The sequence below is a fragment of the Equus caballus genome, chromosome 2, assembly GCF_041296265.1.
Source record: "Equus caballus isolate H_3958 breed thoroughbred chromosome 2, TB-T2T, whole genome shotgun sequence".
NCBI lineage: Eukaryota > Metazoa > Chordata > Mammalia > Perissodactyla > Equidae > Equus > Equus caballus.
This window is the reverse complement of record NC_091685.1, coordinates 52,293,534-52,317,448: the sequence shown is the minus strand read 5'-3', so window position 1 is coordinate 52,317,448 and position 23,915 is coordinate 52,293,534. Positions and strand designations below refer to the sequence as shown.

Here is a 23,915-nt window from a genome sequence, read left to right as displayed (position 1 = left end):
ATGTGCGACACCTGTTTCTGGTGTATCCAGGAGGCGGTTCTCACAAGATTGGCAGGTGGTTCAGGCTGGTCTAGCAGGTGGTCCTGGCGTGTCGGGCACCTGGTTCCAGTGTGCCTGGCATGTGGTTCCGGATTGTCCATCAAGTGGTTCAGGCTGGTCTAGCAGGTGATTCAGGTGTGTGTGGCAGCTGTTTCAGGCGTGTCCAGCACCTGGTTCTGGTCTGTGCCAGACCTGTTTCTGGTGTATCCATCACATGGTTTAGGAGTGTCCAGCACATGGTTCTGGCATATTCGGCAGTTGGCTTCAGTATCCTGGGCGCCTGGTTCTGGCATATCTGACAGTTGGTTCCGTGGTGTCTGGCAGTTGGTTCCCGTGTGTCTTGTGTGTGTGTTTCCAGTACATTCTTAAGGTGGTTCCTGCGTGTCTGGCTGGTGGCTACTGTGTATCTAGGACCTGATTCCGGCGTGTCCAGTTGGTGCTTTCAGAGTGTCCTGGTGTTGGTTCCGGCGTGTCTGGCAGTTGGTTCCCACATGTGCGGTGGGTGATTCTGGCGTGTCTGGCAGGTTGTTCTGGCCTTTGACAGAAATTGGTTCTGGCATATCCAGGACCTGGTTCTGGTGTATCCGGCAGGTGATTTTGGCGTGTCTGGCAGGTGGTTCCGGTGAGTCAAGCAGGTGGTTCTGGCATGTTCGGCAGGTGGTTCAGGCGTGCACAGCAGGTGGTTTAGGTCTGTCCAGGAAGTGGTTCTGGCATGTCTGGCACATGGTTCTGGCTTATTTGGCAGGTGGCTTCAGCGTACCACGTGCCTGGTTCTGGCGTATCTGACAGTTGGTTCCATGGGGTCTGGCATGTGTTTCTGGTACATTCTTAAGGTGGTTCCTGCATGTCCGGCAGATGCTTCAGTCTTGTCTGGCAGTTGGATCAGTCATGTGGGACACCTGGTTCTGGTGTGTGCTGCGGCTGTTTCTGGCATGTCTGGCAGGTGGTTCCATTATGCCTGGCACATGGTTCCCGGGTATCATGCAGGTGATTTTGACGCATCCTGTGGGTTGTCCCAGCGTGTCCAACACCTGGTTCTGGCATGTCCAGGAGGTAGTTTCAGCGAATCAGGCACCTGGTTCCAGCGTATCCAACAGGTGGTCCTGGCATGTCTGGTAGGTGATTCTGGTGTGTGCAGCACATGGTTGCGGTGTATCTGGCAGGTGATTTCAACGTGTCCAGCAGGTGTTTCCAGCATATCTGGCACCTGGTTCTGTCATGTTTTGCAGGTTTTTCATTCATTACCTGCACCTGTTTTTGGCGTGTGCAATCCCTGTTTCTGGATTATACTTCAGGTAGTCCCAGTGTGCCCAGCAGGTGGTTCTTGCAAGTCTGGCATGTGGCTCAGGCACGTCCAGCAGGTGGTTCTGGCGTGTTGGACACCTGGTTCCAGCATTTCTGGAAGGTGGTTCCGGACCATTCAGCAGGAGGTTGCACCATGTCCCCTACCTGATTGCGATGTGTGTTTTGCGTGGTTCTGGTGTGTCTCTGTAGTGCCTCCAGTGTGTCCTGCAGGTGGTTCCGGCACATGTGGTCAGTTTTCCCGGCGTATAAGGAGCTTGGTTCCAGCCGTCAGTCGAGTCTGGCTGTTGGTTGCAGCTTATCCAGGGGTGGTTCTGGCATCTCCACAAGGTGGTTCCAGTGTGTCCAGCAGGTGATTCCAACATGTCTTGTGGATGGTTACAGCACATAACCATAGGCCAGATATAATTAAATGATACGTTGGATATGCCAAACCACTTGCCGGAAACACCCAGACCACCTGCTGGACACCCCCAGAGCACTTCCCAGAGAGGAGCAAATCAGATGTCTGGCACACCCAAACCATCTTTTGGGCACATCAGAACCGTATTTCAGAAATGCCTGGAGAAGTCGGCCATGCCATGTGCCATGCCATGTGCCAGGTGCACCTGGACCAGCTGACTAACAGGCCTGAACATCTTGCCAGACTTGCCAAACTACCCTCTGGCCATACCACAACCATCCACCAGAAACGCCTGAACCACCTGCCTGACACGCTGGAACCAACTGCTGGAAACATGGGAGCCACCACCTGCAAACTCTGGAACCAACCCCAGAGAAGCAAGAATCGGGTCCCGAACATGCCGGAAGCACCTGCCGGACATGGTGAGACAACCTGCATGAACTGCCAGAATCACCCACCGAACACAATGGAACCACCTTCCTGACATGCCAGAAGAACCTGTCTGACACGCTGGAACCACCTGCCAGGCACGATGGAATCACATTTTGGACATGCTGGAACCACCCTAGGACATGCTGCAACAAACCGCCAGAGATGACTGATCTACCTGCTGGACAGAACTGATCCACCTGTCAACCATGGCTGAACCAGCAGCTGGACACAGCGGAAACACCTGCCTGACACCCCAGAACCACCTTCCTGACAAGCTGGAACCACAGGTCGGATACAGCAGAAGTAGGTGCCAGACAATGCGAATGCACCTGCCAGATATGCCAGAACCAGGTGCCAGACATACCAGAACCACCCTCCAGACATGCCAGAGCTAACTGCCAGACATGCCAGAAGCACCCACCAGACACGCCAGAACCACCTTTCGAACATAACAGAACCACATGCCAGATACACCTGCCCCACCTGCCAGACATGCCTGAACCACCTGTTGGGTATGCCAGAACCAGGTGCCGGACACACCAGAACCACATGCCGAACAATCTGGAACCGCCTGCCAGACACGCCAAAACAACCTGCCAGACATGCCGAATTCACCTGCCACACATGCTGGAATCATCACCCAAACATGCCAAAACCACCATCTGACATGATGGAATCAGGTCCTGGACACGACATAGCCAGATTCAGGGCACGCCGGAATCACATGCCAGACATGTGGGCACCAACTGCTGGACACCCCGGAAGCACTCACCTGACACGTTGGAACCACCTTCCAGACATACCGGAAACTCATGCCAGACACTCAGGAACCCCCTGCCTGACATGCTGGCACCACCTGAATGACACATCAGTACTACTGGCAGGGCATGCCAGAACCACCTGCCGGACAAAGATGAACTACCTGCCAGACAAGACTGAACCACCTGCCAGATATTCCTGAATCACTTGACAGATAATCTGGAACCACATGCTGGGCATGCAAGAACCACATATCAGATATGCCAGTACCAGGTGCCGGACGCCCAAAAACCACCTTCACGACAAGCCTGAACCACCTTCTGGACAGGCCTGAACCACCTGCTGGACATGCGCAACCATCTGTTGACTTGCCGGAACAACCTGCCAGACACACCAAAATACCTTCCTGGATACACCAGAAGCACGCCATTACATGCTGGAACAACCCAACAGACATCCCAGAATCAACTGCCGGACACTCCAGAAGCACCCACTGGACACGCTGGAGCCACCTTCTGAACATACCGGAATCACATGCCAGACACCTGCCAGACATGCCAGAACCACCTGTTCTATATGCGGGAACCAGGTGGCAAATACACTGAAACCACCTGCCAAATACACCAGAACCAGGTGCGGGACACGGCAGATACACCTGCCTGAAACGTACAAATCAGCTGTCGTTTAAGCTGAAACCCTGTGCCTGACATGCCGAAACCATCTGCTGGATACGCCAGAAACAGGTCCAGCACAGGCCGGACCCCGGTGCCGGGCAAGCCTGCAGCTGCTGCAGGACTAGCCTGAACCATCTGCTAGACCACCCTGAACCACTTTACGGACATTCCAGAACCACATGCCGGGCATGCCAGAACAAGCTGCCTGACACACCAGAACACACTTCCACACAGGCCGGAAAAGCCTGTGGTGCATGCCTAAATCACCAGCCAGACACACAAGAACCACCTCCCAGACATGCCAAAACCACCACCTGAAATGAGGGAATCAGGTCCTGAACACACCGTAGTCACCTGCCTGATACCACGCAAACACCTGCCAGACACACCAGGACAACCTGTAGGATACGGCAGAACCATGGCCAGACACCCTGAAACCACTTGCCAGAGATGGCAGAACTAGGTGCCAGACACGCCAGAACCACCTGCCAGACAGGCCAGAACAACCTGCCAGACACACCAAAATCACCTGCCGGATACGCCAGAACCAGGTCCTGAATACACCAGAAGCAACTTCCACAGAGTCTGGAAAAACCTGCTGCACATGCTGAAATCACCTGCCGGACACGCCGGAACCACCACCTAGACATGCAAAAACCACTACCCAACATACAGAATCAGGTCCTGGACACACTGGAATCACCCTCCGGACATGCAGGAACCAAAAGCCGGACAACCTGGAAGCACCCACCTGACACATCACAACCACCTTCCAAAAATACCGGAAACTCATGCCTGACACACAGGAACCCCAAGCCTGACACACTGGAACCACCTGAGTGACACGCCAGTACCACTGGCAGGACATGCCAGAAACACCTGCCAAACAAGCTGAACCACCTGCCAGATACGCATGAACCACTTGATGGACAATGTGGAACCACATGCCGGGAATGCAGGAACCACATGTCAGATATGCCAGAACCTGGTGCCGGAAGTGCTGAAACCACCTTCTGGACAGGCCTGAACCCACCTGCTGGACACGCATGAATGACCTGCCGGGCACACCGCAACCACCTGCTTGACTCGCTGGAACCATCAGCCAGATAGGCCAAAATTATCTGCCAGATATGCTGGAACCAGGCCCCTAGATGCCAGAACAACCCAACAGACATGCCAGAACCACCCATCGGACACACTGGTCCCACCACTCAGACACGCCAGAACCACCCACCAGACATGCCAGAGCTAACTGCCAGACACACCAGAAGCACCCACCGGACACGCCAGAACCACCTTCCGAACATAACAGAACCATATGCCAGATACCCCTGCACCACATGCCAGAAATGCCAGAACCACCTGTTGGATATGCCTGAACCAGGTGCCAGGTACACTGAAACCACCTGCCGAATATGCCAGAAACAGGTGCTGGACACGGCGGAACCTGGTGCCCTAAGTGCAGAGCCACCTGCTGGACACAACTGAACCACCTGCCAGACTTGTGCGAACCACCTGATGGACATGCTGGAATCACCTGCTAGACATGCTAGAAAAAGGTGTCACACATGCCGAAACCAGGTACCGGACATGAGTGAACAACCTGCCAGACACGCTGGAGCCATCTGACGGATACACCAGAAACAGGTGTCACACATGCTGAAAGCAGGTGCTGCACACGACTGAACCAAGTGACGGAACAGCCTGAACCACCCGCTCGACACACCGTAACCAAGTTCAGGATGCACTGGAACCATCTGCTAAACATGCCGGAAGCACCTGCTGAGCACGCTGGAACCAGGTGCTAGACACACTGGAACTGCCTACTGGACATGTCAGAAACACAGGCAAGACGCAATTGAAGGACACACCAGACATGCCGAACCACTTGCCAGAAACACCCGGACCACCTGCCAGACACCCCCAAAGCACCTCCTGAATAGGACTGAATCAGATGCCAGACATGCCCAAACAACATTTTGGACACATAAGAACCATGTTTCAGAAATGTGTGGAACACGGGATGGCCATGCCAGGACTAAGTGCCAGATGCAACTGGACCACCTGACAGACATGCTTAAACAACCTGCCGGACACACTGGAACTACCCACCAGACATACTGGTACCATCCACCAGAAAAACCTGAACTACCTGCCTGACACGCTGGAACCAACTGCTGGGCACGTCGGAACCACCACCCAGACACTCTGGAACCATGCACTGGAGATGCCAGAATCAGGTCCTGGACATGCTGGTACCACCTGCAGGAACTGGCAGAATCAGCTGCTGGACACAGTGGACCACCTTCTGGAAACGCCAGAACCATCTGCTGGACACAACGGAACCACCTTCTTGACACACTGGAACCACCCCTGGATATGCTGCAACCAACCAATGGACACGACTGATCCACTTGCCGGACAGCACTGATCCACCTGGCAAACACGGCTGAACCACCAACCGGACACACCAGAACCACCTGCCTGATACCCTGGAAACACCTGCCTGACATGCCGGAACCACCTGTAGGATATGGCAGAACCAGGTGCCAGACACTGTAAAACAACCTGTGGGATACGCCAGAAGCAGATGCCGAACACACCACAACAACCTGCTTGACATGCCAGAACCACCTGCCAGACATGCTGAAACAACCTGCTGGACACACTGAAATCACCTGCTGGATACGCCAGAACCAGGTCCTGAATACGCCAGAGGAAACTTCTGCACAGACTGGAAAAACCTGGCGTACATGTCGAAATCAACTGCCGGACATGACAGAACCACCACACAGACATGCCTAAACCACCACCCGACATGACGGAATCAGGTCCCGGACATGCCGTAGCCACCTGCCAGACACGCTGGAATCACCCACCGGACATGTGGGAAACAACTGCCGGAAACCCCGTAAGCACCCACCAGACACATTGGAACCACCACACAGGAACGCCAGAACCACCAGCCACACACACTGGAACCAACTGCTGGACACCCTGGAAGCACCCTCTGGAAACGCCAGAACCACTTTCCTAATGTAAAAGAACCACTTGCCAGACATACCACAAACACCTGCCAGACACACCGGAACCACCTATTGGATATGCCAGAAGCAGTTGCCGGACATGGTGGAATCTGGTGCCCTAAGGCCAGAACCACCTGCTGGACACGCCCGAAACACTTGCCAGACTTGCGTGTACCACCAGCCGGACATACCGGAATCACCTGCCAGATACGCTAGAAAAAGATGTCGCACATGACGAAACCAGGTGCTGGACACGACTGAACCACCTGCCAGACACCATGGAGCCACCTACTGGATACGCCAGAAACAGGTGTCACACATGCTGGAACCAGGTCTTGGACACGACTGAACCAAGTGACAGAAAAGCCTGAACCACCTGATGAATTCATCGTAACCACTTTTAGGAAGCGCCAGAACCATCTGGTGGACATGCTGGAAGCATCTGCCAAACACACTGGAGCCAGGTGCCAGACACACTGGAACCGCCTGCTGGACATGCCAGAACCCCAGCCCAGACATACTCCAAGGACATGCCGGCCATGCCAAACCACTTCCTGGATACACCCAGACCACCTGCTGGACAACCCCAAAGCACCTCCCGGAGAGGATTGAATCACATGCCAGACACTCCCAAACCATCATTCAGACACGTCAGAACCACGTTTCAGAAATGCCTGGACCACGGGACGGCCATGCCTGGACCATCTGCTGGATGCACCTTGACCAGCTGACAGACACGCCTGACCCACCGGCCGTACACGCCAGAACCACCTGCTTGACTCACCAGAACCACCTGCCCGACACGACAGAACCACCTTCTGGACACACTGCAACCACCCTGGGATATGCTGCAACCCACCACCCGACATGACTGATCCACCTGCTGGACAGCACTGATCCACCTGTGAAACATGGCAGAATCACCAGCCTGACACCCCAGAACCAACTGCCAGACATGCCGGAATCACCTCTCACATATGGCAGAATCTGGTACCGGATACCCTGAAACCACCTGCCGAATATGCCAGAACCAGTTGCCAGACATGGTGGAAACACTTGGTGGCCACGTCCAAATCACCTGCTGAATACACCAAAACCATCTGCCAGACACAGCCGAGCCACCTCTTGGACGCGCTGGAACCATCTGCTGGTTACGCCAGAAACAAGTCCAGGGAAGGCCAGAACCAGGTGCTGGACAAGCCTGAAGCAGCTGCCATACCAGCCTGGACAACCTGCTGGACCAGCGAGGACCACTTTATGGACATTCCAGAACCACATGCCAGACGTGCTGGAACCAGGTGCCCGACACACCGGAACCACCTGATGGACATGCCTGGACCACCAGCCAGGCTTGAGGGAAACACCTGCCAGACATGCCAGAACCACCTGCCGGATATGCCAGAAACAGGTGTTGCACACACAGAAACAAGGTGCCGGACACGACTGAACCAGCTGCTGGATATGCCAGAAACAGGTGTTGCACATACCAGAAGCAGGTGCTGGACATGACTGAAGCACCTCCCAAACAAGACTGAACCAGCTGCTGGACATGATTGAACCAACTGCCTGATGTTCCGTAACCACCTTCAGAATGCGCCAGAACCATCTGGTGGACATGCCGGAACCATCTGCCGAACACGCCGGAGCCAGGTGCCAGACACACCTGGACCACCTGCCGGGACCTGATTTTGGTGTCTCCGGCAGGTGTTTGCAGATTGTCCAGGTAGTGGTTCCGATTTTTACAGCGGTTGGTTCCAGAGTGTGTGGGAGGTGGTTCAGGCGTTTCTGGTGGATGCTGGGCGTATGTCCAGCGGGTAGTTCCAGAGTGTCCAGCAGCTTGTTCAGGCATGTTGGGCAACTGGTTCTGGATTGTCCGTAAAGTGGTTCAGGCTGGTTTAGCAGGTGGTTCACGCGTGTCCGCCACTTGGTTCTGGCCTATGCTGGACCTGTTACTGGTGTATCCCTCACATTGTTCCATCATGTCTGGCACATGGTTCTGGCATATTCGGCAGGTGGCTTCAGCGTACTGGGTGCCTGGTTCCAGCGTATCTGACAGTTGGTTCCATGGTGTCTGGCAGGTAGTTCCTGTGTGTCTGGCAGGTGGTTCTGGTACATTCTTAAGGTGGTACCGGCGTGTCCGGCAGGTCGCTGCTGTGTGTACGGGACCCGATGCCATTGTGTCGGGTTGGTGCTTTCAGAGTGTCCGGGTGTTGGTTCCGGTGTGTCTGGCAGTTGGTTCCCACATGTCCGGTGGGTAATTCCGGCGTGTCCGGCAGGTGTTTCCCACGTTTTATGGAAATTGGTTCTGGCATATCCAGGACGTGGTTCCCGTGTATCTGGCAGGTGATTTTGGTGTGTGCGGCAGATTGTTCCGACATGTTAGGCTGGTGGTTCCGGCTTGTGTGGCAGGTGTTTGTGGGGTGTCCGGCACCTGGTTCTGGCGTCTTCGGCAGGAGGTTTCAGTGTATCTGGCACCTTTTTGCGTCATATCCAACAGGTGGTTCCGAAGTGTCTGGCAGCTGGTTCCTTGTGTCTGGCATGTGGTTCTGGTACGTTAGGAAGATGGTCCCAGCATGTCCGTTGGGTGCTTCTGGCATGTGCAGGAGTTGGTTCTGGAGTGTCAGAGTCATGGTTCCAGTGTGTCTGGCGGGTGGTTCCAGGTGGATCTGGCGTGTCCAGTGGGTGCTTCAGGTGTGTCTGGAGTGTCATTCAGGCATGTCTGTGTGGTGGTTCGAGAGTGTCCGGCGGGTAGTTCCCACGTGTCTGTCAGGTTTCTCCGGCGTCTAAGGGGCCTGGTTCCAGCGTATCCGGCAGGTGATTTTGTCGTGTCCGGCAGGTGGTTCCAGCGAGTCAAGCACGTGGATTTGGCATGTTCGGCAGGTGGTTCAGGCATGTCCAGCAGGTGGTTCAGGTCTGTCCGGGAGGTGGTTCCGGCGTGTCCGGCACATGGTTCTGGCATATGTGAGAGGTGGTTCCGGCATGCCCTGCGTGTGATTCCAGAGTGTCCATCAAGTGGTTCTGGCATATCTGGCAGGTGATTTCGGCGTGAGTCAGGTGGTTCTGGCATGTCCTGCAGGTGCTTCTGGCGCGTTCTGGACCTGATTCTCACATCTGTGGTGGGTGGTTCCAGAGTGTCCAGATGATGGTTCCGATGTGTCCAAAAGTTGGTTCCAGCCTGTCAGTCAGGTGGTTCTGCTGTGTCTGGAATGTCATTCCCTGTTGTCCTGCATTTCGTTCTGATATGTATGATGATTTGTTCCGGAGTGTCCAGAATTTGGTTACATCGTGTCCGGCTTGTGGTTCCGGCATTTCAGTCACATGGTTCCGTCATGTCTGGAGCATGATTCTGTCTTGTCTGACCTGTGGTTCCAGCATGTCCGTTGACTGGATCAGGGTTGTCTGTCGGCTTCTTACTTCCTGTTCAACAGGTGTTTCTGGCATGCCCATGAACTGGTTCCTGTGTGTCTGGCAGGTGGTTGTAGTTTGTCCACCACATTGTTCCAGCACGTTTGGATGGTGGTTGTAGGGGGTCCGGCAGATGGCTCAGGTCTCTCCAGCAGGTGGTTCAGGTTGCCTGGCAGGTGGTTGAGTCGTGTCCAGTGTCCAGCACCTGGTTCTGGCTTATCTGGCAGATAGTGCTGGCGTGCCCGGCAGGTGGTTCTGGACTGTCCACCAAGTGATTCAGGCGTATCGGGCAAGTGCTTCATTCTTCTCTGACAGGTGGTTCAGGCCTGTCCAGAAGGTGGTTCTGGCGTGTCCAGCACCCAGTTCTGGCATATCTGACTGGTGGTTCTGGCGTGCCCAGCATGTAGTTCCAGAGTGTCTGTCAAATGTTTCAGGCGTATCCGGCAGGTGGTTCTGTCTTGTCTGGCAGGTGGTTCAGTTTTGTCTGGCAGGTGGCTCCGGCATGTCTGGCCAATGGTACTGATGTGTCATTCATGTGGTTCCAGTGAGTCCAGCAGGGGGTTCCTGTGTGTCTGGCATGAGTTGCCGGTATGTCTGTAAGGTGGTTCTGACGTGTGCAGTGGGTGCTTCCGGGGTGTCTGGCAGTTAGTTCCTGCATGTCTGGTGGGTGATTTGGCGTGTCCAGGAGCTGATTCTGTCATGTCTGGTTGGTGGTATCAATGTTTCTGATGGTGATTCTGGCATGTCTGGCAGGTTTTTCTGGCCTGTCTGGAAGATGATTCTGGCGCATTCTAGTCTTGATACCAGCATGACCAGCAGGTGATTCACACAAGTCTGGCAGGTTGTTCAGGCTTGTCCAGCATGTGGTTCTGGTGTTTCTGGCACCTGGGCCTGGCATATCCAACGTGCGGTTCCAAGGTGTCCGGTGTTTGCTTCTGGGGTGTCTGGCAGTGGATTCCTACATTTCCGGTGGGTGATTTTGGCATGTCCGGCAAGTGGCTACAGCGTGTCTGAGACCTGATTGCATCGGGATGGGTTGGTAGTTTCGGCATGTCCAGGTGGTGGTTCCAGCATTTCTGGCAGGTATTTCCAGTCTGTCCGGAATTTGGTTATGGCATATCTGGGACCTGGTCTTGGCACATCTGGCCGGTGATTTCAGTGTGTCCAGCAGGCTGCTGCGGCATGTCTGGCAGGTGGTTCTCGCTTTTCTGGCAGGTGGATCTACTATGTCCGGCACCTGGTTCTGGCATATCCAACAGGTGGTTCCAGAGATTCCGGCAGGTGGATCCAGGGTGTCAGGCAGGTGATTCCGGTGTGTCCAGCTGCTGGTTCAGCCGTGTTTGGTGGGTGGATCAGTGCTATCCAGCAGGTGGATCAGTCGTGTCCGGCGGTTGGTTTCTGCATATCCGGGGGTTGTTCCAGCCTGTCAGTCAGTTGGTTCCGGTGTGTCCAGAAGATGGTTCCATTGTGTCCGATGGGTGATTTTCCACTTCCTGTATGTAATTCCAGTGTGTCCAGAAGGTGCTTCTGGCCTGTCCGAGACCTGATTCTGGAGTCTCCAATGTCTGGTTCCAGAGTGTCTGGGTGGTGGTTCCGACATGTCTGGCATTTGGTTCTAGCATGTCAGGCAGATGGTTCACTGCCAGGAGCCATCAGCCTACAAGTTAAGCCTCTGCCTTGTGACACGGTCCAGGAGAGAGATGAGGGGACTCACAGCGACCCTCAAGGGAATCTACCAGGCTGCCCTTGCAACAAGTCTCCCTGGTACTTTTGACTTTCCTGCTTCTGCTTACTCTGTTCTACACCTGGTGGTGTTTCAGGGGAATTCAGCCTGGCCCTGGGAATGAGAATGATACAATACAATATTCTAGGGAAAGTTCTGGGGAAAAACATCTTCTAGGGAAAGAACATTCTGACCCGTCCTTCGGTCAGGTGAAGCAATGGGAGTGGAGAGGGAACAAAGAAATCTGTGGCCCCCACAGATCTCTCTGGGAGGACGGTGGTTGCCATGGCCCATTGAGTCAGCAGGCCGCTGGGGGTAGCCTCCTTGAAGTACAGAATTACAGAAGCTTGACTCCCCCCGGGCCTGCACACAATCCATTGCTCTTAAGACTATTGTCTACCTTACAATCAATTACTCTTAGGACTATTGTCTACCTTGCAAAAACCCGCTTACGTGACCCAAAGATATGTCCTGGGACTGTTTCATGAAATCATCCTTGCATACCCTGAGCCCTATATAAATCATACATACACAAACTAAAGTTAGACTTGGACACTAAACTCCTTGTCTCACTGCTCCCTCGCCGACGCCGTCCATCCCTCAGGAGACCCTGTTCGGCTGGGGCTGGACCCCGGCAGTTCACGTGTTTCTGTTGGATGGTTCCGGTGTGTCCAGTGGGTAGTTCTGGCATGTCCGGCAGGTTGTTCAGGGATGTCTGTCAGCTGGTCCAGGTGCATCAAGCACATGGTCAAGGAATGGCCCTTCTGAGGTCCACATATTTCTGAAACGTGGTTCTCATGTGTCCGAAAGGTGCGTTGGGCATGTCTGGCAGGTGATTCAGGCCTCTCTGGGCAGGGCATTCGGGTGTCAGGCAGGTGGTCCAGGTTGGTCTGGCATGTGGTTCCTGCATGTCTGGCATGTCGTTCCAGTATGTCTGGCCTGTGGTTCCAGTGTGTCCAGCAGGTGTTTCTGGAGTGTCCAGTACCTGGCTCTGGCGTGCTGTGCAGGTGATTCCGGCATGTCCAACTGATGGTTCCAGGGCATGCTGAATTAGATTATGGTACATCAGGCAGTTGGTCCTGTCGTGCCCACCAGGTGGTTCAGGCTGGTCAGGCAGGTGGTTCAGTCGTGCTCAACACCTGGTTCTGGCATGTCTGACACCTGTATTTGGCATATCAGACAGGTGGTCCCAGCGTGTCTGGCAGGTGGTTCATGCAAGGCTGTCAGGGGGTTCACGCTTTTCCAGCATGTGTTTCAGTAGTGTCCAGCACCTGGTTCTGGCATGCACGACACATGTTTCTGGTGTATAAGGCAGGTGGCTCCATCGTGTCTGGCAGGTCTTCAGTCATGTCCGGCACCTGGGTTCAGCATGTGCAAAAACTGTTTCAGGCATATCCAGCATGTGGCTCCAGCATGTCCAGCAGGTGGTCACACTAGGATGTGAGGTGGTTCAGGTGTGTCCAGCAGGTGGTAGTTGTGTGTCAGGCATCTGGTTCCAGCATGCCTGGAATGTCGATCTGGAATGTCGGAATCACCACACACATGCCAGAACCACCCATCACACTTGCCAGAAACAACTGCTGGGCACGCAAGAAGCACCCACTGGAAATGACGGAACCACCTTCTGAACGTACCAGAATCACATGCCAGACACACATTAGCCAACTGCCATGCACGCCAGAACCACCTGTTGGATAAGCTTGAACCAGGTGCCGGATACACTGAAACCACCTGATGAATATGCCAGAACCAGGTGTTGGATACAGTGGAACCTGGTGCCCTAAGGCCAGACCACCTGCTGGACAGGCCGGAACCACCTGCCAGACTTGTGTGAACCACCTACCGGACACACCAGAATCACCTGCCAGATAGGCTAGAAAATGTGTCTCACATGCAGAAACCAGGTGCTGGACATGAGTGAACCACCTGCCGGACATGCTGGAGCCATCTAACCGATATGCCAGAAACAGTTGTCGCACACACTGGAACCATGTGCTGCACATGACCGAACAAAGTGACGGACAAGCCTGAACCACCTGCTGGACATGACTGAACTACCTACTGGACATGCCAGAACCACCTGCTGGATATGCCAGAAACAGGTGTTGAACATGCCAGAAGCAGGTGCTGGACACGACTGAACCACCTGCTGAGCAAGACTGAACCAGCTGCTGGACATGATTGAACCACCTGCCGGATATTCCATAACCACCTTCAGGATGCACCAGAAACATCTGGTGAACATCACCCAACCACCTGCTGAACACGCCGGAGCCAGGTGCCACGCACACCTGCACCACCTGCCAGACACCCCAAAGCACCTCCTGGAAACGCCTGAACCACCTGCCTGACATGCTGGGACCAATTGCCGGACACATCAGAACCACCACAAGGACACTCTGGAACCACCCACTGGAGACAGTAGAATAAGGTCCTGGCACGCCGCAAGCACCTGCCAGACATGGTGGAACCAGATGCGGGACCGCCAATATTGGGTTGGTGGTTTCAGCGTGTCCGTCTGGTGGGTCCAGCGTGTCCGGCAGGTTTTTACAGGACCTGGTTCTGGCATATGCGGCAGGTCATTTGGGCACGTCCAGCAGATTGCTCCAGGGTGTCAGGCAGGTGGTTCTGGCTTGTCCGGCAGGTGGTTCTGGCATGTCTGAGAGGTGGTTCTGGCGTGTCCGGCATGTGATTCCAAAGTGTCCGTCAATTGGCTCTGGCATATCCAGCAGGTGATTTTGGCATGTGAGTCAGGTGGTTCTGGCGTGTCCTGCAGGTGCTTCTGGCACTTTCTAGACCTGATTCTCGCATCTGCATTGGGTGGTCCAGAGTGTCCAGATGATGGTTACAACGTGTCCGCCAGTTGGTTCCAGCGTGTCAGGCAGGTGGGTCACACATGTCCGGCGGCTGGTTCCGGCGTGTGCCACAGACGGTTCCGGTGCATCCGGAAGGTGGTTTCGGCATGTCTGGCAGATGGTTCAGTCTTGTATCGCAGGTGGATCAGTCGTGTGGGGCATCTGGTTCCGGTGTGTGCTGCGCCTGTTTCTGGTGTATCTGCCAGGTGGCTCTGGTGCGTCAGGCAGGTGGTTCCGTTATGTCTGGCACCTGGTTCCGGGGTATCATCCAGGTGATTTTGATGTTTCCTGTGGGTTGTCCAGGCATGTCAGGCAGGTAGTTTCAGGGAATCAGGCACCTGGTTCTGGCGTATCCATTAGGTGGTCCCGGTATGTCTGGTAGGTGATTCCAGCATGTGCAGCACATGGTTCTGGCGTATCCAGCAGGGGATTTCAAAGTGTCCAGCAGGTGGTTCCAGTGTGTCCAGCACCTGGTTCTGGCATGTCTTGCAGGTGATTCAGTCGTGTCCAGCACCTGGTTTTGGTGTGTGCAATACTGTTTCTGGTGTATCCATCAGGTGCTTCTCACTAGAATGGCAGGGGGTTCAGGCATGTCCAGCAGTTGGTTCTGGCGTGTCGGGCACATGGTTCCAGTGTGCAGGGCATGTGGTTCCAGATTGTCCGTCAAGTGTTTCAAGCTGTTCTAGCAGGTGGTTTAAGTGTGTCCGGCAGCTGTTTCAGGTGTGTCTGGCACCTGGCTCTGGCCTGTGCTGGACCTGTTCCTGGTGTGTCCATCACAAGGTTCTGGGGTGTCTGGCACATGGATCTGGCATATTCAGCATGTGGCTTAAGGGTACCGGGCACCTGGTTCTGGTGTTTCTGACAGTTGGTTCCTGTGTGTCTGGCATGTGGTTCCACTATGTTCTGAAGGTGATTCCTGCACGTTCTGAAGGTGGTTCCCGCATGTCCGGCAGCTGGCTACCGTGTGTCCGGGACCTGATTCCGTCGTGTGCTGTTGGTACTTTCAGAGTGTCCAGGTGTTTGTTCCGGCGTGTCTGGTAGTTGGTTCCCACATATGTCCGGCAGGTTATGCCAGCCTTTTCCGGAAATTGGTTGTGGCATATCCAGGACCTGGTTCTGCTGTATCCGGCAGCTGATTTTGGAGTGTCCGGCAGGTTGTTCTAGTGTGTTAGGCTAGTGGTTCCGGCTTGTGTGGCAGGTGATTGTGGCTTGTCTGGCACCTGGTTCTGGTGTATTCGGCAGGTGGTTTCAGGGTATTTGGCACGTGGTTGTGGCATATCCAATAGGTGGTTCCGAAGTGTCTGGCATGTGGTTCTGGTATGTTTGGAAGATGGTTCTGGTGTGTGCTTTTGGTGCTTCTGGCATTTCCGGGAGTTGGTTCTGGTGTGTCAGAGTCATGGTTCCAGTGTCTCCAGCTGGTTGTTCCAGGTGGTTCTGGCGTGTCCAGTGGGTGTTTCCAGTGTGTCTGGCAGGTTGTTCTGGCGTGTCTGTGTGGTGGTTCCAGAGTGTCCAGCAAGTGGTTCTGGTATGTCTGTCACTTTTTTCTGGTGTAGTGGGAAGTGACAACGTTTTCTCTAATCTTCCTAGGAAAATGCAAAGAGTGCCCTCCTATCCTCCTATGCAGCTGGTGGGGAGGAGCAGAAGTCCAGATTCCTTTGGGACTGTGGGACACTCAGGGTGGACAGCCCTGTTAGGCTCCCAGGAGATGGGCAGTTTGAGGCTGGATTCTGGGCCTACCCTGGTCATCTCAGGGGCCTGGGTGGGAAGACCCCTCCGTGCCCACTCTCACCTCAGAGCAGCCCTGGTTATTGATGATGGTGCGGTGCAGTTGGCCCCTGTCCAGGGAGATGGAGTACCTGAAGCCATTTGCCAGCTCTTTGACCACCTCCTGCGTGCAGCTCTGCAAAGACAGTGCCCGAGAACCGGGCCGGGATGTCTCAGGCACCTGCCTCGACTTGGCCACAGGAGGAAACCCCAGCAGGGATCAGGTACCCGGCAGTGTCTGTGTAGAACTCCAGCCAGGGAGGGAATGAGATGACACCCGGATGGCTCGGGACTAACCTATGGGTAGAGGAGCTTGGTCCCCAGCACCCACTCTCCCATCCTGCTAGCCAACACCTAGGCTGGGAACACGACGCACTGCCAGGCTTCCAACACCCAGCAAAGGGCTCCTGCCTAGGATGAGTGCCCCCTCGGCCCCGCCGTCCCTCACTCCACTCCCCCGGGACACACAAGGAGGCTCAGAGGGGTGTGGGGTTGGGATCCCATTGTGGCCTAAGGCGGTTGGCCTGCCCTGTGTTACCTGAGGGATCCTCCTGCCAAATGGCCAGAGGTGGTGCAGGTGAGGGCCAAGCCAATGTGTGTAGCAACTGAAAAGTCTCTGTTTCTTGGCTTTCCTGAAGCCACAGCCTCGACAAGTCGGGAGACAACAGCAGAGCATTCTGCTCTCTTGAGTGTCTCTACTCAAGTGAGCTCAATAGGAGGCTATGTCTAGAATGTGGGCGCCTGGAGACCAGTGTGCTAAGTTCTGTTAGGGTCTGTCACCAAGGAAGTGAGGTCACTTCCTCAAGCTTCCATTACCCGGGCCTCTTCTTTCAATCACACCAACCCAAAACCCCTCTGGGATCTTGGCTACTCACCCTCCTTGCCCATGTCATCACCAGAACTGTACACAAATAGCCAGCACAGAGCCTCACACAGGACCTTGAGATGGAACCAGGTTTCCAGCTTGAGGAAGCTGAGTTCAGCTGAGTTCACGCCTCTCTTTCCCTAGAAGCTCTGTGTCCTGGAAACACCATTGTGCCTCGCAAGGCCTCCTCAATCCTTCAACCTGCACGATAGGGACGAGGCCAGAAATAGCTCCCTCAGGATGTCCTCAGCTGCAGAAGAGACAGTAGTGACAACACCTGGTGTCTGGTTTCACTTGTGTCTGATGCACACACTTAGAGATGAAAGAATGACAAGAAGGGGTGGGCTATCGTGTGGAGTACCCCTTAAAACAGGCCTGTGTCACAGCTCTTGGGCGTTGAGCAAGTCCCTGCCCCTCTGGGCCTCATTTACACATCTGCAGCTTTAACGGGTTGAAATTAGAGGAAATTCAGAGATTGCCAGTCACTGGCATGAATGATTCCACGGTCTCCTGTTTCCCTTAGAGTCAGAACCAAGTGCCTCATGTTGGCCTATGTGGAGGGCAGCCTCCACCACGGCTCCCGGTGCTCACTGTCTCCTACTGTGCACATCCTTGTGGAACCGCACAGTCATTAGGAAGTGAATTCTGAATAGAATGCAGCCAAGGTGTTGGGATGGTACACAACCCAGGGTTAAGAACAAAAAGCCTGGCCCTTCCTTCTTACTCATTGTCTTTAGCCCCCTCCCTCTTTCCCTCCTCCTGTTTCCATCTCTCTCTCTCTCTCTGCCTCTTATATCTCTGGAACTGGGGGAGCAAGTGCACATGTGTTCAATTTCCCTATGTAGAGGCTCCATAGGAGAGAATGGAGGAAATGATCAGCCAACAGACAGGCAGGAACTCAGGCTTTCCGTCCAAACAAACCCTGTCAACATGCATGTGAGTGAACTTGGGAGCACATGTTCCCCGAGTTAAGCCGCAATAGAGATGCAGCCCAAGCTTCACAGAGATCTTGAGGCAGAGGCACCCAGCTAAGCCGTGCCCCATTCCTGGCACACACACTTTGTGAGAGCTTAAGGATTTGTACTTTCTAGGGGCACGGTCTTAGAGCAACGTCATCAGAGAGTGACAGGAAAAAGCAGTCTGCCAGTCCTGCCACCCGTCCCTGCCGTACCCCCATCTCCCCTCCTCTCTCTTCTCAGGATCCTTCCAGCCACACCGCCAGCTTTCTGACCTTCTCTGCTCAGACTCCTTTCTTCCTGTGAGTCTCTGCACCAGCAGTGGCTTCTCCCTGACACTCAAACTGTTCCCAGACACAGGCAGGCATGCCTCACATCTGTCACTCTGCTCACAGCAAATGTTACTCCTCTGAGGCCTTTCAGGGCCTCCCAGGCACAGTCTCCAACGTCACAGATCTCACATCTGCACGATCATCTCATGATTTTCTCCTTCTTGGTCTCTTTTGGATAAAGTGAGTCCATGAAGCAGGGCATTCTGCTTGGCAGACGCAGAGGCAGCTTCTTCCGGTGCCCTCAGGAACATGACTGTCTCCTCTGGGTTGAATGTTTCCCCTCACAAGTCCATTCTGAATGGAAACTGTCATTTCACCTCTTTCCTGGATCTGGTTTCTTCTAAGAACACAGGGAGCCATCCCTTCTCCCTGGAATGCGGCACCAGCCCCTACACCCAGAGCCAGAAAATTAGCGCCCAGCTTCAAACACCACCAATCCTGAAGTCAGTTCCTGCTGAGGCCTCCCATCCATTCTGTAATTCCATGGTAACGGCTGAGTTCACCTTTCCCCTGAGACTCAGCTCCCAGCCTTCCGTTGGCTTCTTAGAGGAACAGTGGGATTTCCCAGAAGCACTCCCAGCCTGGGCAAGAAAGGCTTTGAAATGTTCTCTATGTATTTTCCAGGACATGGGACATGAGGAGAAGTCATTTTGGTGTGTATGTGCAACAGTTTTGATGCAAAAAGTATCTTTTTCAGACAGAGATCAAAGAATGGGGCTACTGGGTGTAACAAGAAAATGGATATGCTGAGCCATCGTCTTCATGGTGTGAAGTCTTAGAGAGCAAAGAACATGCATAAGAGCAGAGCATATGAAGACAATATCTTATGTTCAAATTCCAGCTCAATCACTTCCTAGATATGGTAGTGGGCAAGTTACTCACCTCATCAGTGCCTCAGTTTCCTCATCTGGTGTCGGCAAGAATGATAAGTGTACCTAATTTGTAAGGACATGGAGAGTATTAAAGGAGTTAATGTTTGAAAACTGCTTGCAACACCTAGCACCTTACAAGCACTGTACCTATCCATTATAAATGAAATGGAAACATTCTTCTGATGCTATCTTTTTACTCCAGAAGGGAGACTAGTGCCTGGATGGATGTAGACAGAACTCCCTGAGACAGGATGAATCGAAGAATGAACAACACTGTTGAAGGCATTTCCAATGGCACATCTGCCTCCTTATGGACATTCTCTAGCAGAATCACACCCAAGCATCCCTCCTCTCTCCTGCATCATATTCTGGAATTCTATCCAGAAATCATGGGGGCTTCTTGCACCCCGGCACCCACACCCACTACAGGTTCTCTTCTCTCTAGCAGCAAACCTTAGGCCTTGTCCTGTTGGCTGCAGCCCACAGGCTCTGCACTCTGATCCTTTTCTTCACTTGAGGGAGAAGTGCCATCCCCAGAACTGGGCACACACAGTGTGAGCCTTGGAGTGAATGTCTCCCTGGCCGGTTGTAGGTGGAAGAGCACCGTGACAGAATGGGACTTAGGGAGAGTCTTCCAGGTGTGTTCAGAAGGGGCCCAGCCAGGGCATTGGTCAGCAAGGTCTGGTCTGGTTGGTGGACCTTGGTGGCAAATGAGTGGCAGGGGCAGCATGTTTTAGAGGTCCTGGCAGGAGACAATTCATAGGATGGTCATGAAGTCAGAATCAGCCTAATAAGCTCCAACTTAATCCACTGTCATCTGTTCCCTGACTGGCTGACTAATCCAGGAGTGATTTAGAAGAGTGATATTCGTGTTCTATCATCTTTTCATTGGTTGGCTACAGCTATTACTCTTTACATAACTTGTATATGTCTACAAAGGAAAGGAAAGGTTCGTTTTTTTACAACCCTTCTAGCAAAATTCTCCCTAACATATTGAATCACTAACAGAATCCACCGCTGGGAACCTCATATAAGATGCTGACATTTACTCTCTGGTTTCATATCTTCCTGTTTGGTAAATTCTCTTGACTTCTGGCTTCTTTCCTGAGGTTCGTCCACTCAGGACAATGTAGGAGTGCAATCTCTTGCTACTTCAGAAGTAGTGGGGCAAGTCTATGATGATGTTGCTTTTGTTTTGTGACGGTGTGTGTGTGTGTGTGTGTGTGTGATGAGACTGTTTTCTGCATCTTGCCGCGTGGGTTGGATTGACTCCTTTCCTTGGAAAAATTGTCCCTTACCACTTTCTCTGGGCTTTATTTTCATGGCTTGAACAGTGCTGTGCAACAGTAGAATTGACACTCTATCTTATGGAATTTAAACTTCTTTTAGTAGCCACATTTCAGAAAGTAAAAATAAACATGTGAAACTCATTCTAATAGTATATTTAAACCCATTACAACCAACATATTATCATCTGGCCAGGCAATCTATATAAAAATTATGATAGAGATAGTCGAATTTTTTTTATGATTGGGATCTAAAAATCCATTTACAGCACAGTCTTCATTTGCAAATTGAAATTTTCTACATATTCAGTTTCTGTGTGCCCCAAATCAGAACCTGGGCTGACTTGTTAGAGAGGAAATAAAGCAGAACAGGCATAAGTAACAATCACTGTCAATCCAGCTCAGCATGAACACTCACCACTGACAAAAAGGCTGTCCCTGAGCAGGGAGTAGAGGCCCCTCGGGGTGACACGGTGAGTCAGCTGGTTAAGCTCCCAGGAATGCTGCTGTCACCTGGTGTCTCTGTCATACTCTCCATCACGAGCCATGGGGTCAGGGTGGTAGGTGCAGACAGCTTCCACGCTGGTGGCTGCCCCATCGTCCGCAGGCCTGGGTAGAGAGGAATGTGGGGACTCTAGAGAGATGTCCTGAATCCTCTGATAATGGGGGCCAGAGGGAGGGAGGAGCAAATTGGGAGTCAGTGGGAAGAGTGAAAACTGGGGTGGTCTCTGAAAGCGTTTGTGACTCTCAATGCTCAGAAAAGGGACTTCCCTGAGGGAGATCACTCTGCAACCCAAGGACAAGGGGCCCAGGCTGCTCTTCTTGAACAAGGATCCAAGCAGGGGAGGAGGCAGGAGGAGGAGGAGCTGGAGAGACAGCAGGTGGGGAGCGGCTGGCTGGGACTCATCCTACCAGGAGCTGCGGGCACCAGGGTCTCATCCAGTGTTGCAGGACTCTCTCAGTGGAGTTAAATGTCGCTGAGCCCTTGCTCACGTCTGTTGAATATTGGAGGTTGCAGATGCTGAACTTCAGTGTGAGGGCCTTCAGCTCGTGCACCATAGCTTGCAAGAAGAGATGGGGAGAGATGGCCATCACTGACAGCTGGCCTGAGACCAGATCAGAGTCCTGAATTCATTATCATCTGTTGCCTTTGCTCCCAGTGGAACCACCACCCACCGCTGTGCTCATCCAAGTTGAAGCCAGTATATCACTCATGTCTTCCTTCCTCCCCTGCCAGTAACACCCACTGCACTTGAGGATTGCTCCTCAAAACACACCCTATTTCCCTATATAATGCCTACTCCTTCTTAAAGACCCCACCTGGGCAAAACTTCCTCCACAAAGCTCTTCCCACCCAAATAATGCCAGTGCTTCTCCTCAAAACATCCCACCTTCGATTAGAATGTTCTGTGAATTTCATAAGACCAGGGCTCTCTGAGAGCTGCATCAGATTCGATTATTGGTATAATCTTTGTGATAGGCATGATTGCCCGAAAACCAGAATTGCACACCTCGGCTTTCCAGCTCCCAAGTGATAATTTGGCAGTGTAGGTGTGGGGCTGCAGAGCTACTCTGGGGAAGGAAGAGGGGTCCCCTAGGTCTGTGGTGGCTTCTGGTTGCTCAAGTGATGAGGAAGTAGGCTGGAACTTGCTTCCTGGCTCAGGAGCTGTGGAAAGGGCTCTTGTTAGGGTGGGATAGAGCCCCCATACAGTGGGTGAAGCCCCACAGGCTCATCAGCACTCAGTAGTGGCTGTCCCAGGACAACCACTCACAGGTGAGCCATAAATGTGAGTGACAGAAGGAGGGATTGTGTGAGTAGAGGTAAGAGCAAGCTTATGAAGGAGATGAACCCAAAAGAGTGAGTGTGGTTGAAGAGAGAGACGGAACAAAGAGAGAGGTAGAGGCACAGACAGAGGGGATACCTGGATGGACAGAGGATGAGTGGACAAATGGAGGGTCAAAAGGAAAGCAGGAAGAATACACAGAAGGAAGAGAAGTTGGAGAGATGGGAAGAAAGAGGATGGAAGGAGAGAAGAAGGAAAAACAGGCAAACAGGCAGGAGGACAGTTGGACAGATTGATATCTGGACAGATGCTTGGATGGATAGATGGAAGGAAGGAAGGAATAGAGGGAGGGAGTGTGGAAGGAAGGATAGAAGGAAAAAAAGAAGGAAGGAGGGAGCCTGAGAGGAGGGAGAACTGGGAAAATCACCTGCTCAAGTTCACAGGGTGTTTTAAAGGGAGGTTAAGGCTGAGAATACAGGACCCCTAACTCCCAGGCTTGTGTCCACCTGTCCCAATGCTGCCTGTTATTACTCATAGAGATGAGCATGTGGACGTAAAAGAAACCTTGAGCTCTACCCTCACAATACACAAAACTCAATTCCTGGACACTTTGACCTAAAGAAGAAAGGTAAAATAATGAAACTTCTAGAAGACAACATAAGAAAACATCTTCAGGATGACAGGGTAGCAAAAACTTCTTAAAGAAGACACACAAATGCACACATACACACACTCTCCATAAAAGAAAAGATTGGTAAACTTGGATTCATTAAAATTTAGACTTTCAGTTCATCATGAGACATATTACAAGAGGGAATTGGCAAGTCACAGGATGCGAAGAGATTGTTCCAATTCGAATATTCAACAAAGGATTCTCATGCAGAATACAGAAAATCTTCAGCATCACAGTAAGAAAGGAGCCAAACAAACCAATTGCTTAAAACTGGTCAAAAGACTTCAACAGGCACTCCACAACACAGAGTGTCCCAGCCGCCAACAAGCACATGCAAATGTGCTAAAATCAGCAGGGACAAGGGAAATGACAATTCAACCACATTGAGATCTTCTATACAACCAGAGAATGGTTAAAAACAGTTTTGAAATGCTGAGCTGAGGGCAGCAAGTGGAGGGGAGGTTGCAGAGCAACTGGAAGGCTCACACACTGCAGGTAGGAGTAGGAATTCATGCAGCCACTTGGGAAAGCTTTTTGGCAGGTTCTATCTGTTAAAGCTGGAGACACACATACAACATGACCAGCAATTCTACTCTTAGATGTGTCCTCAACTGAAATCTAAACATTTCAACCAAGAGGAAGGAGCAAGAATGATTAGAGCATCATTCTCCTTATTCCTCCAAAGTAGAAAGTACTCAAATATCCATCTACAGTAGAATGGATAAATCAATTCCGCTATCTAGTTCATGGTCGTTTTAAAAATTG

General features: G+C 52.7%; 1 long non-coding RNA gene across 3 annotated transcripts; it reads right to left on the bottom strand.

Annotated features, from left to right (window-relative positions):
• Positions 1 to 15,807: 15,807 nt before the first annotated feature.
• Positions 15,808 to 21,744, bottom strand: LOC138923235 (uncharacterized). Of its 3 annotated transcripts, XR_011436594.1 has the most exons (5): positions 21,606 to 21,744; positions 21,112 to 21,302; positions 19,418 to 19,470; positions 17,258 to 17,497; positions 15,808 to 16,518 (listed from the first exon to the last, which is right to left on the bottom strand). It is a non-coding gene; the product is annotated as an uncharacterized lncRNA (long non-coding RNA). The 3 variants fall into 3 exon arrangements; XR_011436593.1 differs by having other exon boundaries at positions 15,808 to 17,497; XR_011436595.1 differs by having other exon boundaries at positions 15,808 to 17,448.
• Positions 21,745 to 23,915: the final 2,171 nt, after the last annotated feature.